Genomic DNA, 17600 nt, shown 5'->3' with positions numbered 1-17600 from the left:
TTTGGAGACGACTTATTATTGTTGTAAATGTATTAAGCTGACATGTTAAATTGGTTATTGCATCGGACATTAATTTACTTGTAAATTGATTTTATTGTAATATCGTTTAGAGCCGACCTACCAAAATTGGTCTTAGGTTATGGTATAAATGTAAGATCTTAATTGTAAGATTGGATGAGGAATGTGAAAAAGAGTTGTGTGAAGGTATATGCGAGAATAAGTAGAGCTATACACATAGACATCATTTGAAGATTAAAGGAGGATTTTGTGAAGATAATCAGAACTATACCGGTACTGAATCCAGCATAGAAAGATGCTAAATTAAGTACATTCTTATTGGATTTAACCATCCAATTGTAGTCAGTGTGACTCCTATTGAGCAGTGAGCTCTAGGTGCTTGGCCTTTGTGCATGTGCAGACCCCATTTGTATACACTTACTATCTGTAGTAGTATCATCTGATTGTGGGTAAGGTTTCCCATCGTGGTTTTTTCCCTTACAGGGTTTCCACGTACAAGTTCTAGTGTTAAGTGTTGTGGATGACTTTGTTCTTTTTGTTTCATGCATTTAATTTTACCGGTATTGAAATTAATAGTTAAAACTATCTATCGACATATTAGACTCATTTACCAGTATTAAGTATTAAGTTGGTTAAGTTGTTTTTGGTTTAAATTTATCTGACAACTGATTCACCCCTCCTCTCAGTTGTCTCTGGGACCTAACAATAATCCTAACCCTGATTATCAAAGATACAAATTTAAGAAAAACAAAGATATATCATGTTACTATGTAGATGAAGGTGTCATAGATGATTCAAATGAAGATCTAGCAGATAGCGGATGGGATTTTGTTGCAATAAAAGAAGATCAACCGACACCTATTGTCAAACTGGTAGAGCAGGCACTGGCAGCAAAAATTGAAAAAAAGGATGAATGGATAATATATTTTGGATTCTCACATCATATGGCTAGTGATAAAAGCAAATTCTCATCTTTTCAGGAAATTCATGGAGGTCAAGTAAGGTTTGGAGATAATAAAGCTTGTTTAATCAAAGGAAAAGGCACTATATATTTGGATGGTAAGAATAATACTGAAAATGTTTACTATGTAGAAGGTTTAAAGCATAATCTTTTGAGTGTTGGTCAGCTAGTTAAAAAAGGATTTCAATTACAATTCAAGAATGGGAAATGCAAAATCACAAACAAAACTGGATTGGAGATTGCTACCGGTAATCAATCTAAAGGTAATATCTTTCACTTGAATACCAGTAATAAGACATGTTTGATTACACACATTGATGAAAGTTGGTTATGGCATAAGAGACTTTGTCATGTGAATTTTGATTGAATTGTAAAAATCAATTCAACTAAGGTAGTAAGGGATTTACCTAAGATTGTGAAACCTCATAATTTGATATGTAAGGAATGTCAAATGGGAAAGAAAGTTAGAACAACATTTAAGAGCAATACTGACAAATCCAATAATACTCTTGATTTAATTCATACTGACTTATGTGGTCTAGCAAGAACAAGAAGTCTATAGGGAGATAGATACTTTATGCTAATAATTGATAATTATTCTAGAATGTGTTGGGTTACTTACCTTAAGGAGAAGTCAGAAGCTTTTGAAAGATTCAAGGTATACAGGGCAATGGTAGAGAATAAAACCGACAAGAAAATCAAATATTTTAGATTAGATCAAGGAGGAGAATTTACATCTAGAGAATTTAATGCATTCTGTGAAGTGAATGGAATCAAAAGACAATTATCAGCACCCCAGACACCCCAGTACAATGGAGTTATGGAAAGGAAGAACATAACTATTCTGGATGCAACAAGAACCATGTTAATGGAAGCAAATCTACCTCATATGTACTAGAGAGAAGTAGTGAATACAATGGTTTATACTTTCAATAGATTTCACATCAAAAGTGAAACCAGTAAGACCCCTTATGAGCTATGGTTTGATCATATTCCTTCTCTTAAGTATTTTAGAATATTTGGAAGCAAATTTTATATTAGAATAGATGAATATACTGGAAAATTTCATCCTAGAAGTGATGAAGGAATATTTCTTGATTATTCATCTAAAAGCAAGGAATATAAATGTTATAATAAAAGGTTACAGAAAATCATTGAGAGTACTAATGTGAAGATAGATGAACATTTTAGAGGAGATTCAAGATCTGTAGAACCAATAGTTGAAATGATTATAAGTGAACCGACACAGATTGCATAGGTACAGAGTGAAGACCCAATCACACCGACATCATCTACTACTGAAGAACAACAACATGTAAGTGGAAATCAGAACAAACCCAGGTATGTAAGATTGAATCATTCAGAGAATCAGATAATTGGAAACAAGAATCATGGTGTTATGACTAGAGGTTTACTGGCAAATGAAGAGGTATGTTTGATTTTTCAAGTTGAATCAACATCTGCTATTGAAGGATGTCAGGATGAACATTGGATAAAAGCAATGGAAGATGAATTAGAACAAATTGAAAAGAATGACACTTGGACATTGGTTCCCCGCCCTAAAGACAAAAAATGTAATTGGAACTAAATGTGTATATAGAAATAAACTTAATGAAAATGGTGAAGTAATCATAAACAAAGAAAGATTAGTTTGTAAAGGTTATTGAAGGAAAGAAGGAATTGATTATAATGAAACCTTTGCACCGATAGCTAGAATTGAGGTAGTTAGACTATTTCTTGCATTTGCAGCTTATAAGAACTATAAAGTTTATCAAATGGATGTTAAATGTGCATTTTTGAATGGAGATCTTGAGGAGGAAGTCTACATTGAACAACCTAATGGATTTTCTTTGACAAATAATAAGGATATGGTTTGCAGGTTAAAGAAATCGTTATATGGTTTGAAGCAAGCTCCCAGAGCTTGGTATGCTAGATTGGATAAATATCTTTTGAAGCTTGGTTACAGAGAAGGTAATGCTGACATGAATTTGTATTACAAGCTTACTAATGATGATATTTTGGTTATTGAAGTATTTGTAGATGATATCATTTTTGGAGGTGAAGATGGACTATGTAAGGACTTTGCTAACAAGATGCGGGAAGAATTTGAAATGTCTATGATTGGAGAGATAAAAAAAAATTTAGGCTTGTAGATTTCACAAATAGATAAAGGGATATTCGTTAGTCAGACAAAGTAATTGAAGGAACTTTTGAAGAAATTTTGTATGGAAAATTCCATACCGGTAAGCACTCCTATGACTACAACTGATAAATTGGCATTGAAGGATTAATCAACTCCTATTAATCTAACAAGGTACAAATCTATGATTGGAGGATTACTATATTAAACTCAAACAAGACCTGATATAATTAATGCAGTATATATTGTATCTATATTTCAAGGCAATCCTAAAGAAAATCATGAATCAATAGTTAAAAGGATTTTCTGGTACTTACAAGGCACAACAAATCTTGGTTTATGGTATCCCAAGGATTAAAATTTTGATTTATGTGCATACACCGATGCAAATTGGTCAGGTGATGTAGATGACAAAAAGAGTACCACTAGTGGTGCATTCTTTCTTTGCAAAAGATTGAATTCTTGGATAAGCAAAAAATAGACTTGTACATCATTATCTACAGCAGAATCAGAATATGTTGCAGCGGCAACTAATTGTACTCAGCTATTATGGATCAAGCAAATGTTGAAGGATATAAAGGTAAAATGCAAAGAACCAGTAATCATATATTGTGATAATTCAGCAGTAATTGATATATCAAAGAATTTGGTATTTCACTCTAAGACAAAGCATGTTTCTATTAAGTATAATTTTCTGAAAGAGAATGTTGAAGCAAATGAAGTAAAATTGATTTATGTGAATAATAAAGAGAAAATTGTGGATATCTTTACAAAGCCTTTACATAAGGAAACATTTGAATATCTCAAAGAGCATCTTGGGGTAATTTCCCCACCGACAGAGACTTAGACGATGAATATTGGCATCAAACTGGTAGGGACTAACAGAAAAATCTTTTTTTGGCTTTGATGGAGGAGAGCTACTTCTCAGGGGGAGTAGTTAGCTGAATGTTATATTTTTTTTAAACTTAATTACTTTGGCATTTGATGTCAAAGGGGGAGAGATATCTATGGAAAAACATTGTACTTTGGAGAGATGTATTTTTGGTTTTTGTTTCTGTTACAATACTTTATATTGATCTAGCCTTGGGAGATTGTTGGTCTATTTGTTTTTGGCATTCTATTTTTGGCACTTAGATGTTTTTCTATCTAGTGTTGTCATCAATGCCAAAGGGGGAGATTGTTGGTATTATGGATGATTTTGTCATGTGTTGCATTGGATTTGTCATTGATGTCAACACTTGTCTTCTTGGAGATCTACATTGTTTATTTGGCTCTATGGTCATATTTGTTATGTGTTCACCGACAAGTTATGTATTCACCAGTAGGTTATATTGTTCACCACCAGTGATGATGACTTGTTATCATTTGGAGATCATTTGGTTATGTCGAAGATGTTAATTGGAAGCTTGGATTTGGTGTTTTTCTTATTGGTCTAATCAGGTTGACAGATTTGCCTTTATCAGCAGATAGGTTTAGGTTATGGACAGGTACACGTTTCATATTCCAGATCAGCATGACACGTTATGAAGATTATTTATTGATTGGATAATATGGTAAATGTATTGAGCTAACATGTTGTAATGCATCAAGACTTATTTATAACTAATTTTAATTGTAATATCTTTAGTGAGCCAACCTATACATTTAGTCTTAGGTTTTGTATAAATGTAAGATCTTATTGAAGATCGGATATGTACATGGATATGGAAATGGTATGAGTGAATATTGAAGAGAGAATATAAGCAGATCCTTGTGCAAATCATGAAGATATTATTTGAAGGTTAAAGGAAAGGTTCTGAAGATGTTCAGAGCTTAAACCAGTACTAAATCCAGCATTCTAGATGCTATTTTGTGTCGTACACTATCATTGGATATAACCATCCAATTATGTAGTAAGTGTGACTCATATTTTGTGATTGAGCAGTGAGCTCTAGGAGGTTGGCCTTTATGCATGTGCAGACCCCATTTGTATTCACATACAATCTGTAGTAGTATCATCTGATTGTGGGTAAGGTTTCCCACCGTGTTTCTTCCCTTACCGGATTTCCACGTCAAAATCTTTGTGTCATGTGTTGTGGATGATGTTTCTCTTTCTGTTTTATACATTAAGTTAAACTGGTACTACTATACTTGTAAATCTGTTTTACCGACACTTCAGTTTGGCTTACCAACATTAAGTTTAAGCTAGGATAACTTGCATTTTGATTACAATTTATATATAACTACGTCACAACTAATTCACCCCCCCTCCTCTTAGTTGTCCTTCTGGTTCTAAACAAAATGAGAACATCCAAGGCTGAAAGTGTCTGCATGAAGTTTTGTTGAATGCCTTACTAAGCATTATGATTAAATTCCTTTGTGGTTCTTTGAAATTTTGCCTCAAAATTTCATTTTCTTTCAAGCTTGTCTTTCTCTCCTCAAGCCATTCCTCATTCATTCTTTTCTTGCATTGGCTCATATTATGGTTCCATTCTCTTTCACCATCTAGTTCCCCTTCAACCAATACTCCCCTCCTAGAGGAAATCTAAAATACCAAGGCCAACATATTCGACAATAAATCAATCAGTGATTTCCCATCAACATCTACAATTACCTAGTATCGAGGTTATAAAATTGTGCAACTTTAACTATGAATTTTGGCATCTAGGCTTACTGCATGAAAACAATCACCTCTACCAAATTACATCTCTTAATCCTCCTGTACTCTACATCTGGTCCTGATTTCTCCAATTGCCTTTCTATATCTTCAAGCTCTATGTGCCCAATCTTTGTGTCTATGACCCACTGGATTGCATCCTCTAGATTGGAGGCATATGTTCTCCCCTGGTACTAATATTTCATCATGATAGGAAGATTTTCAAGATCCTTAGTCTTTAAGGAAGATTCCATCAAACACAGATAACCCTACAAAATAAACCAATCCAACATCAAACTCTACTCAAAGAAAAATCACTATAAAAACAACTCACCTTGGGATTCCGGGATCCCATGGTTCTGAGGTGAGAAAACACAAAAACCACAAAGAAAACCTTGGAGTCCAGAGGTCTGGGGTCTCAAGCTAAAACCATAAATAGAACTGAAAAACTCAAAACCTCAAGGTTTTGGGACACCAAACTTGCCAAAAACATAGAAGAAGACCACTTCAAGAACTTGAGAACCTAAGTTTCTGAAGTGGTGGGACCCTAACAATGAAAACAAATCCGCAACTTTAGGATCTAGAGGTTTTGGGGTGGGACTCTAAAATGCAATGTGGAAATTGAAAAAATTGAAGTCCTAGTAAACTACAAAGTTGGAATAGAAGAAGGAGCTTGTGACCCCGTGAGACTGCGGGGTTCCAAGTTTAAAAGACATGCAAAAAGAAACTAACTCGAGAACTTAGGGACCCGGTTTTTTGAAGTAGTGAGTGTTAGGTCATGGAGACATCTGAGAGGTGGGGCTGAATCAGTTGTCCAATAAATTCAACCAAAATTAACCTAACCAGAACTTAATGCTTAATACCGATAAACCAAATATTAGTGACTTTGCATAAGTATTTGACTTGCTGGTGAGCATAACCAAAATCTCCAAGTGCTGATAAGTGTTGACAAGTGTTGACATCAATGACAAAACCATATCAACATATCCAAAATACCAACAATCTCCCCCTTTGGCATTGATGGCAACACTAGATGGAAAAACCATCAAAGTGCCAAAACAGAAATGCCAAAAACTAAAAACCAACAATCTCTGGAAGAGATCATTAACCAGAAATAAAAAATACATCATATCTCCTCCTCAGAATAATCTCTCCCAAAAGAAAAAGATAAATGTTTTTTTCCATATCAATCTCTCCCGCTTTGACATCAAATGCCAAAGAAATACAAAACCAAATACAATTAGTTCAAAGAACTTATCAGAAAATACCAACTAATTCAATATACCAACTACTACCCCTGAGAAGTAGCTCTCCTCATCAAAGCTGGAATAAAAGATCTCTGTTAATTATGTCGGTTGATGAAAAACATCAACTGTCTAAGTCTCTACCAGTGGGGGTAGGACTCCAAGTTGCTCTCTGAGATACTCAAATGTTTCCTTAGGCAAAGGCTTTGTAAAAATATATGCAATTTTCTCTTTAGTATTCACATAAACCAATTTCACTTCTTTTTCTTCAACATTCTCCTTTAGAAAGTTCAGTTTGATAGAAACATGTTTAGTTTTAGAGTGATGTACCGGGTTTTTTTATATATCAATTGTTGTTGTATTGTCATAGTAAATAGTTATAGGTTCCTTGCAATTTACCTTTATGTCCTTCAAAATTTGCTTGATCCATAATACCTGTGTACAATTGGTTGTTGCTCAAACATATTCTGATTTTGCTGTTGATAGACTTGTACAACTCTGTTTCTTGCTCAACAATGAAATTAGTCTGCTACCAAGAAAAAATGCTCCACCGATGGTTCTTTTTTTGTCATCCACATCTCCTACCCAATTAGCATCTGTGTATGCACATTAGTCAAAATTTTCATCTCTAGGATACCATAAACCAAGATTTGTAGTGCCTTGTAGGTACCGAAAAATCCTTTTCACTGCTGATTCATGATTTTCTTTAGGATTACTCTAATATCTTGAAACAATACATACTGCATTCATAATATCAGGTCTTGTTTGTGTCAAATACAGTAAATCTCCTATCATAGATTTGTATCTAGTCAGATTAACAGATGTAGATTCATCCTTCAAAGATAGTTTATCATTTGTAGTCATAGGTGTGCTTACCGGCTTACAGTTTTCCATGCCAAATTTCTTTATTAATTCCTTCAAGTACCTAGATTGACATAGGAATATACCTTTATTAGTCTGTGAAATCTGCAATCCTAAAAATAATTTTATCTCTCCAATCATAGACATTTCAAATTCTTGCTGCATTTTGTTAGAAAAATCTTTACACAAACCATCTTCTCCTCCAAAGATTATATCATCAACAAAAACTTCAATAACCAAAATGTCATCATTAGTCACTTTGTAGTATAGATTGTTGTCAGCATTACCTTTTGTGTATCCAATCTTCAAAAGATATTTGTCCAATCTTGCATACCAAGCTCTGGGAACTTGTTTCAATCCATATAAAGCTTTCCTTAACCTGCAAACCATGTCTTTGTTATCTGTCAAAGAAAATCCATCAGGTTACTCAATGTAAACTTCTTCTTCAAGATCTCCATTTAGAAATACACATTTAACATCCATTTGATATACTTTATAGTTCTTGTGTGTTGCAAAAGCCAATAAAAGTCTTACTGCCTCAATTATAGCTACCAGTGCAAAGGTTTCATTGTAGTCAATTCCTTATTTATGTGAATATCCCTTACACACTAATCTTTCTTTGTTTTTGATTACCATTCCATCTTCATTAAGTTTATTTCTAAAAACCCATATAGTTCCAATTACATTTTTGTCTTTAGGTCGGGGAACTAATGACCAAGTGTTATTCCTTTCAATTTGTTTTACTTCATCTTCCATTGCTTTAATCTAATATTTATCTTCACATGCCTCATTAATTGATGTAGGTTCAATTTGAGAAATAAGACATACCTCCTCATTTTCCAATCTTCCTCTAGTCATAACTCCTTGAAATTTGTTTCCAATTATCTGATCTTTAGAGTGATTCAATCTTACATACCAGGGTGTTTTTACTTGTTGTTGTTCTTTAGTGACAGTTGAATCTCTAGATGATGCCGATGTAACTGGATCACCATTATGTACTGGTGTATTCATAATAGGTTCATTTGTGATTATCTCTATTGCCATTTTAGAGTCTGTGTACCTTGAATTTCCTCTAAACTATAAATCAATCTTTACATTTGCACTCTCAATAATTTTTTGCAATCTCTTGTTAAAACATCTATATGCCTTGCTCTTAGATGAATAACCAAGAAATATTCCTTCATCACTTCTAGGATCAAATTTGCCAATATACTCATCTCTTCTAATATAACATTTACTTCCAAATATTTTGAAATATTTAAGAGTAGGAGTATTACAAAACCACAGTTCATGTGGGGTCTTACCAGTTTCTCCTCTGTTGTGAACTTTGTTGAATGTATAAATAGTTGTATTGACTGCTTCTCTCTAGTATATATGAGGTACATTTCCTTCTGATATCATACTTTTGGCTACATCCAAGATAGTTATGTTTTTCCTTTCCACAACTCCATTCTGCTAGTGTGTCTGGGGTGCTGATAAATATCTTCTGATCCCATTCACTTCACCAAATCTATTAAATTCCTTGGATGTGAATTCACCTCCTTGATCTGATCTCAAACATTTGATTTTCTTGCCGGCTTCATTTTCTACCATCACCTTGAATAGTTTGAATTTCTCAAATGCTTCATATTTTTCTCTGAGAAAAGTAGCCCAACACATTCTAGAATAGTCATCAATGATTAGCATAAAATATCTATCTCCATGTATACTTCTAGTTCTTGCTAGATCACATAAATCAATATGAATTAAATCAAGAACATTGCTAGACTTCTTAGGAATACTCTTTAAAGTTTCTCTAACTTGCTTTCCAAATTGACATTCCTTACATATCAGATTGTGAGGTTTAACAATCTTAGGTAAATCTCTAACTACCTTAGTAGTACTGATTTTCACAATGCAATCAAAATTTACATGACAAAGTCTCTTATGCCATAACCAACTTTCATCATTATGTGCAATCAAACATGCTTTCTCATTATGGTTCAAATGAAAGATATTACCTCTAGTCTGATTACCAGTTGCAATTTCCAAACCAGTTATGTTTATGATTTTGCATTTACCATTCTTGAATTGTAACTGAAATTATTTCTCAACTAATTGACCAACACTCAAAATATTATGCTTCAAACCTTAAACATAATAAACATTATTTGTATTGTGCTTACCATCAAAAGATATAGTGCCTTTTCCTTTGATCAAACAAGCTTTGTTATCTCCAAATCTTACTAGACCTCCATTGTAATCCTGAAAGGTTAAGAATTTACTCTTATCTCCAGTCATATGATGTGAACATCCTGAATCAATAATCCATTCATCCTTATCTTAAACATTAGCTACTAGGGCCTATTCTACTGGTTGAACAGTAGGTGTTGGTTGATCTTCTATTATAGCAACAAAAGCCCATCCATTGTCTGTTGAATCCTCATCAGAATCATCAGTAACTCCTTCATCAGCATAATAACTATATTTGTCTCTATTCTTCTTGAATTTGTATTTCTGATAGTCAGGGTTAGGCTTATATGTTCCTTTAGCTTCTTCTCTTAATCTTGCATGTCTATTAGGACATCTAGATGCCATATGACCAATATTATTATAGTTAAAACATGTAAAGGGTGCTTTACCTTTATACTTACTTCCAATTGGACCTTTAGGCATTTTCCTTGCAAATAGTGCTTCAAGTTATTCAATTTCTTCATTTTCTCTCCTGCTTTCTTCAAGTTCTCTTGCATAGAAGGCTTTCCAATCAGATTATCATGTGATGATGATGATATTGTAGTTGATGATGATGCCTTAAAAGCTAGATCTATCTTGATAGTAGTAACAGGACCAAATTCGTCAAGCTCAAAAGCTAAAAGTTTTCCAACTAGAGTGTCTCTAGATACTGATGCATTAGGTATTGTTCTTAATTTATTTATAGAAGTAACTTTCATTTTATATGCCAGTGGCAAAGCTCTTAAAACGTTAGAAACAATCTCATCTTCACTTAAGGTTCCTCCACAACATTGTATACCTATTACAATTTCATTTACTCTTTCCATAAAAGAAGAAATTCTTTCATCTTCTTCCATTTTTAGACTTTCATACCTAACCTAGAAGCATTCAAGTTTTGCAGTTTTGACTATGGAATCTCCTTCATTCAATGTTTCTAGTTTATCCTAAATAGCTTTAGCAGTAGATCTATCTGACAATCTCATGACTTGTTGATCTGACAATGCGCTCAAAAGTGCTTCTCTTGCTTTTCAATCATTTTCCTCATCTTTAGCCAAGTTAGGTGGATTAGGTTGACCTTGAGTAGGAGCAATGTAGCCATTCTTTGTAACATCCTATATATCCCTTCCAATGCAATTCAAGTGTGTCTCCATCGTGATCTTTCATATGCCATAGTTAGTTCCATCAAGTTTTGGATTATCCTTCTTGAAATAGTTAGAAGACATTGGATCTCCTCAAGCTGTTAAACTTTTGCAAAAAGAGAACTAGGCTTTGATACCAATTGTTAGGTCCTAGAGATAACTGAGAGGGGGGGTGTGAATCAGTTGTCTAATAAATTCAACCAAAATTAACTTAACCAAAACTTAATGCTTAATACCAGTAAACCAAATATCAGTGACTTTGCATAAGTCTCTAACTTTCTCGTGAACATAACCAAAGTCTCCAGGTGTTGATAAGTGTTGACAAGTGTTGAAATAAATGACAAAACCATATCAACATATCCAAAATACCAAGAGTGAGACCTAAGACTATAATTTTGGGAACTCTAGAACTCGATTTTTCAAAGTGGTACATAACAAATGATAAACCCTATGACTGCCATTTTGAAAACTCGATAACTCAGGTTTTCAAAATAACGCGAAAGCCAAAATCCCCTAACCCAGAACATTGGGATCCCGAGATTACAATAATTGGGAATAAAACTAAAAACTTAAAGAAAAACAAGCGAAACTAAAAAAAAGATAAATCTAACAAAAAATACACACAAATCTAAACAAGGAAGATGAGAAATCCACCTACCTGGCACAAAAAATGAAGGCGGTGCTTGATCGAGAGTGCGAGAGTGATGGAGAGGCCTACCGAAACTCATAATGACAAGCCCAAATGAGGTTAGGCTAGTGACCCTTCAACTACTCACAAGGGTCCTACAAGGAAGGACTCTACACCTTGGATGAAACTACTCACACTTCCCTAGTCTTAGGCCTACTCAAGATGAGTAACATGCTTCAACTCTTCAAATAGGGTTTATCAGTAAGATGAGTAAAAGGCTTCAAATCTTCAAATAGGTTTTACTGGTGATCCTCACTCCTTGGGATTTGGAATTTAGTCAACACAAAACATATAAGACCTCTTTCAAGCATTTGTTTTGATCTTAGGCATCAAATCCTTATACCTCCTTTGTAAACCTACCCCTCTGGCTAGTAGCCCTTCTAGACCGGTGTTTTGGCTTAACTCAAAAATATTCCACACACCCATACAAAAAACTTATCATTTCAGACACCCTTTTGGGAGTTATACTGATCCCTAAAATTTTTTGGTCAAATCTGCAAATATAAGGTTTGTTCCCTTTAGAGGCTAAGAGACCTAATTGGGGAAATTAGACCTATTTTCCAAAGCAACTACCTCTACCGGTAGACAAAATGAAAAATAAAATTAATAGGAATTTCGGGGGTAGCGAGAAACTTTGAATTCCAGGGTTTCATGCCTAGAATCCATTGCTAAGACAATTTATGATGACTATCCTAAAACTTGCCCTAGGTAGTCACGTAGAGATGCCTACCTAAATCTATTCATTTCTGCACACAATAAAGTCTCCCCTGAAAAAAAACATAAAAATACTAAAATAAAAAGTCTTATGCTGCATCCCTCCAAAGGAAGAGTCTTCTAATGGATTGGAGTGCAAGATAAAGCCATTTTTGTTCAAAACCCTCTCCAAACCCTCAATTTTTGGGTCATAGTCAGTAAAATGAAGGGTTCTCTCTACTCCCAAAAAATTAGGAACTCTGATCTCTGCAAAAAGAAACTTATTAAATCTCCCTATCTACTCCATGGATGGTGGGATCTAGATCAATCCATACAGGAATGTACAACTCCTGCAAACTCAAGATTTTTGGGAAAAACTGAATTGTTTCGAGTATTATTGCTTCATACACTTCAACTCCAATAACATCAACCTTGGTAATCAAGCCCATAAGGCTTATACAACTCTCCAATGTTTTCCCACCTAATTTGGAGTAGGTTGGAGCCATTGAAAGGCTTCCCCAACCGATTTACAAAAAGTTGCACTTTTGCACTCAAAAGTTCCATTTTTGCAATTTTGCTCACAAAATTGTCATACTTCCTAAGGTTTGGATCCACACACATGGACTAAAAAAACACACACAATACATGTCTAAAACCTATTAAACATTAATCTAAACCACCTACTACCCCTTTTTACCATATTGTCCCAATTGGTTTCTCAAATTGCCTAATTGGTGACATGGGCTTACATGGTGGGGTTTATTTGCATACATGAAACATAAGACACACTAACACATCCTAATGATCCTAGTATTCAACCTCAGGGTTATGAATATCTTGTTGATGAGGTGCTCCTACACCAGAGAGTGCGACAATGCAAGGTCAGAGCTCTGAATTCAAATGAGTGAATGCACAAATGAGCTCAAAAATGACCTCCAACCATATTTATACCCCAAACCAAGTACTACATTCAATGCAAGTTTGCAAAATGTGGGACCCTAGTTTTTGAAGTGCAACACTAACAACAGGCTCAAAAACTCGCAGTTACAGGCCATGAACAAACAAAACAAACAACCAACACTGGATTTTGGGAACCCAAATGTCCGAGATGATAACTCCAAAGACAAACATTCCCTTTAGGAGTCTGAGAACCCAGGTTTTTGAAGTGATTCTAAAACAAAACAAAAATACAAAATTGGGAAGTTGGGAACCTGAACTTCCAAATAAGGCACTTAAAAAAAACAAAAGGTCACCTCGGTAGTTCACGAACTCAAACTTCGAAAGTGGGAAAAGCAAAAACTTAAAAAACAAAGGAAAACTAATAGGAAAAAAATGACGAAAACCAAAAAGGGGTACCCGTATTTTCATGAGAATGAAAATAATGGGACTAGATATGCAGGGCATAACATGACCCCGCAAAAGGTAATGTAGAATTGGTTTTTTATTAGCATTTGATAGATGCAAAGGAGACTCCATTGAAAGTATGATTTAGAAATAGAGAGGTTCTATCCAAGAAATTTTGACCTAAGAGCCTTTGATCTAACTCTCTTCAATTAGTTACTTCAAATGGGACCTCTTAAGCTTAAATTATTATATTTTTTAAAAACTGTATGATTTTACGAAAAATTAGAATGTAATAAAAAGTGGGAACTAGTATTGTGAGTTAACCCTGATGTAGAAAGCTTTATGAATGTCCAGGAAAGTGATTTTATTCAATGAAAGAGTGAGTGAGAGAGAGTGGAAATAAGGTCCAAAAGGGTTATATGAAGGGAAATGAAGTTCTCCCAATGTCAGTGCTAGCCCGAGAGGGACATTACACTACTTGAATAAGCAAGTGTAATGTCTCAATTGTCAACTTCAGTCATGGATATTCACAAGGTGAATGTGTGACATAGAGACATCTTCATAGTGAACACATTTCCATGCATAATTTGGACAAAATGGTCAGAAAAATAGGTATGACAAATATCAAGGTAGGCTAATAGGATGGGAGTTTGATCATTGTCTTTAATTTGGCTAAAGTGAAGGGCTATGCGATGTGAGATTGCATGAGGTAAGATTTTTAATGTTATAGCAATAAATTAATATTTATTAAGAATTTTATTAGTCTAATCAATAAAAATGTTAGTTTGCAAACTTAGAGAAAGTACGATGGCCCTATTGAAGAGATAACACCAGCTTGATGAAATAGAAATAGAAATAGAAATAGAAATAGAAATAGAAATAGAAATAGAAATAAAGACAAAGATGGATTAGATACATATATTGTTTGCATGTGGTAGATCTATGGAGACTTTGTAACAATGGTCCATTTAACTTATACCAAAGCCCTTTCAAAAAGCATTCTAAAAATTTCTTTTCATTTTCTTACATCTCTAATCCCCTAGTTTTAATCCTTTGTTTATTGTGTTTAAGATATGAAAGAGTGTCATAATGGGAAATAAAGGCTAAGAGTCAAATCCACCACCTTCTTCTCCCTTAAAAATAATGTTGAAGTCTAGGATATCTTTTAAAGGGAGGATTACCTTATTTTTTAGAACCATGAAAGATAAATACAAGGCATTCTCATTAGAGTTCATGAATAGTTAGAAGGAAGATAGGGTGCAAGTGGGTAGTATCTGTTGGGATTCACACAGATACTGAGAAGGGGGGGTGAATCAGTATCTAATCGGTGTGTTGATTTTCTTAACTTAAAACATGTAGAACATATTAATACTGCATACTGGTAAACAGAAAGTAATGCAATAAATAGAGATAAAAGAAACCACATGAAAAGCACACCATAACACAATATTTTAATGAGGAAACCTGGTGTGGGAAAAACCTCGGTGGGATTTGTGACCCACAATATTCACTTACTGGCCAATGAGAGAATATTATTACTACAAAAGGGGCCTGCACATGCAGGAAGGCCAAGTGCCTAGAGCTCATTGCTCAAATACAAAATAGGAAGTCTCACTAACATGCAAAATGGATTATATAAATCCAGTGTCATGTACTACTTCAGAATGGCATCTATAATGCCAGATCCAGTACCAGTTTCTGCTTTGCTTCTTACATAAACCCTTGACCTATAATTCGCATAACAGGGTCTGTCTTATTTTGCCTAATTACATTCCTCTATCCATACATAATTGTTCTACAATGATCTCTTATATATATGAGTCATTTTACAATTTGCCAAGTTGGCTTGCAATGATTTTACAATAATAACCAAAATAAATTACAACGAAATTCCTGTCAGCCTATGTGCCAGTATGCTTCCTTTCACTGTCGGTGCTGGTGGTCTGTGTGCCGGTGTAGACTCTAATCTTGCTAGTGTCGGTGGATTGCTTTTCCAGTGTCGTAGGATTGTAAGGTTGCCATCAATGACAAAACCTTCAATCACCTACAATGTCTCATTGGAGTGTGCATTTGCCAACAATCTCCCCCTTTGGCATTGATGGAAACACTCATGAGAAAATTCAAAAAGTGTATCGAAAATTGAAGTCCAGAAATATTACCAAAAATGTGTGAACTCCCCTTGAGCAGATGAGTCTTTAGCTGATTATTTTCTCATACCAGTACTCCCCCTTTGGCATCAATGACAAAGGTTGTCAAAGTGTCAATAGACTATGGTTTCTTGTCTCAACCTTGTAACCAGGTGGTTACAATTTGAAAAAGATCTACCAAAACCAAATTTAGGCTTTCAAGGAACTTTTTACTATCTTTTTTTGCTGCCTCTGTTCTTTGAACTATACCGGTGAGGTGTTGCATTTGCTCTGCCAGTATTTTCTGTCCTTGTATTAGTGCATCAGATATTTCTTTCCTTAAGGATGCTAGATAGTCCAGTTTTGCACTTAATCTCCATTTCAGATCCTTAGCCTTCTCTTTTATTTTCTCCTTTTCTCTTTCTAGCTTTAGTAATTATTCCTCAAAACCTATTATCTTTTGCTCAAAAATTGATAATGTATTTGATGAATTAATGAAATTGTCTACTAGTTGATTAATTTCCTCCTGTATCTTGCTCATTTTCCTATCAATATCAACTGTCAAAAAGTTTGTCTTACAAGTGTGTCTGTACAAAGTTTTGAACTCCTTAAGTGTGCTACACAGTTCCGGTAGAAGTGTGTCAAACTGCCTTGTACACTTCTTTATTTGTTCCTCAAAGAATTTTTCTTTTTCTTTTTCTAACTTCTCTTGGAATGCTTCTTCCTTTATTTGCTCAACTATCACTGTGTTGTCAGTAATATACTTAGACAAAGTCTCGAGTTGAGTCAAAGAATCCTTATTATCTACATTGCATTTTGGAGCTATCATCTTCAAAATTGGGATTGTGTCATCTATAGCTTTATATGTCTGTGAACTACAATCTGTTATTTTCTTTATAGAGTCTAAAAGAACTTCAGTTACATTAGTTGTTTTGAATCCTGTGGATGAAGAGCCAACACTCTGTATCCCACTAGTGGGAACAATATCCTTGCTTTTAGTGACCTTTGGAAGGTCAGTCTATGTTTCCATTTCCTTAAGCAATGGCCTGTCTTGTTCACCAGTTGCTGGTGGCACTAATTCTGCATTAACTTGTTGCTATTCTGGAGCTTGTTCCTCTACTTGTTGCTATGTTTGTTGATCTATTTGTGCTTCTGTTTGAGTCTTTGTCTGTTGCCCTATGTTACCTATTGTCGGTTCACCTTGTGTGTTATCTATTTCATTAGTTACCAGTGGCTCACTAGCCATATCGGTCTTACCGGTTACATGTCCTTATCTACCACAATGTTGACTTTCTGAGTATCAACATCAACTATGTATAGTACCTTAGAATTAGGATTTGTATCCTCTTGTGATATATGCATACTCTCATCAGCCGGTTGATCTTCAGTTGTTGTTATTACCGGTGGAGTATCTAGAGGCAGTGGGGGTAGATTATTTGTTATTTTGATGCTTGGTGGTCCACCAACCTTTCCTTTCCCTTTATCTTTGTCCTTTTGATAAACTTTGATTGTCTTGGGTTTTCTATACTCTTACTATTTT

Source organism: Cryptomeria japonica, chromosome 7 (assembly GCF_030272615.1).
Source record: "Cryptomeria japonica chromosome 7, Sugi_1.0, whole genome shotgun sequence".
In the NCBI taxonomy this organism is placed as follows: domain Eukaryota; kingdom Viridiplantae; phylum Streptophyta; class Pinopsida; order Cupressales; family Cupressaceae; genus Cryptomeria; species Cryptomeria japonica.
This window is presented reverse-complemented; position numbering follows the sequence as displayed.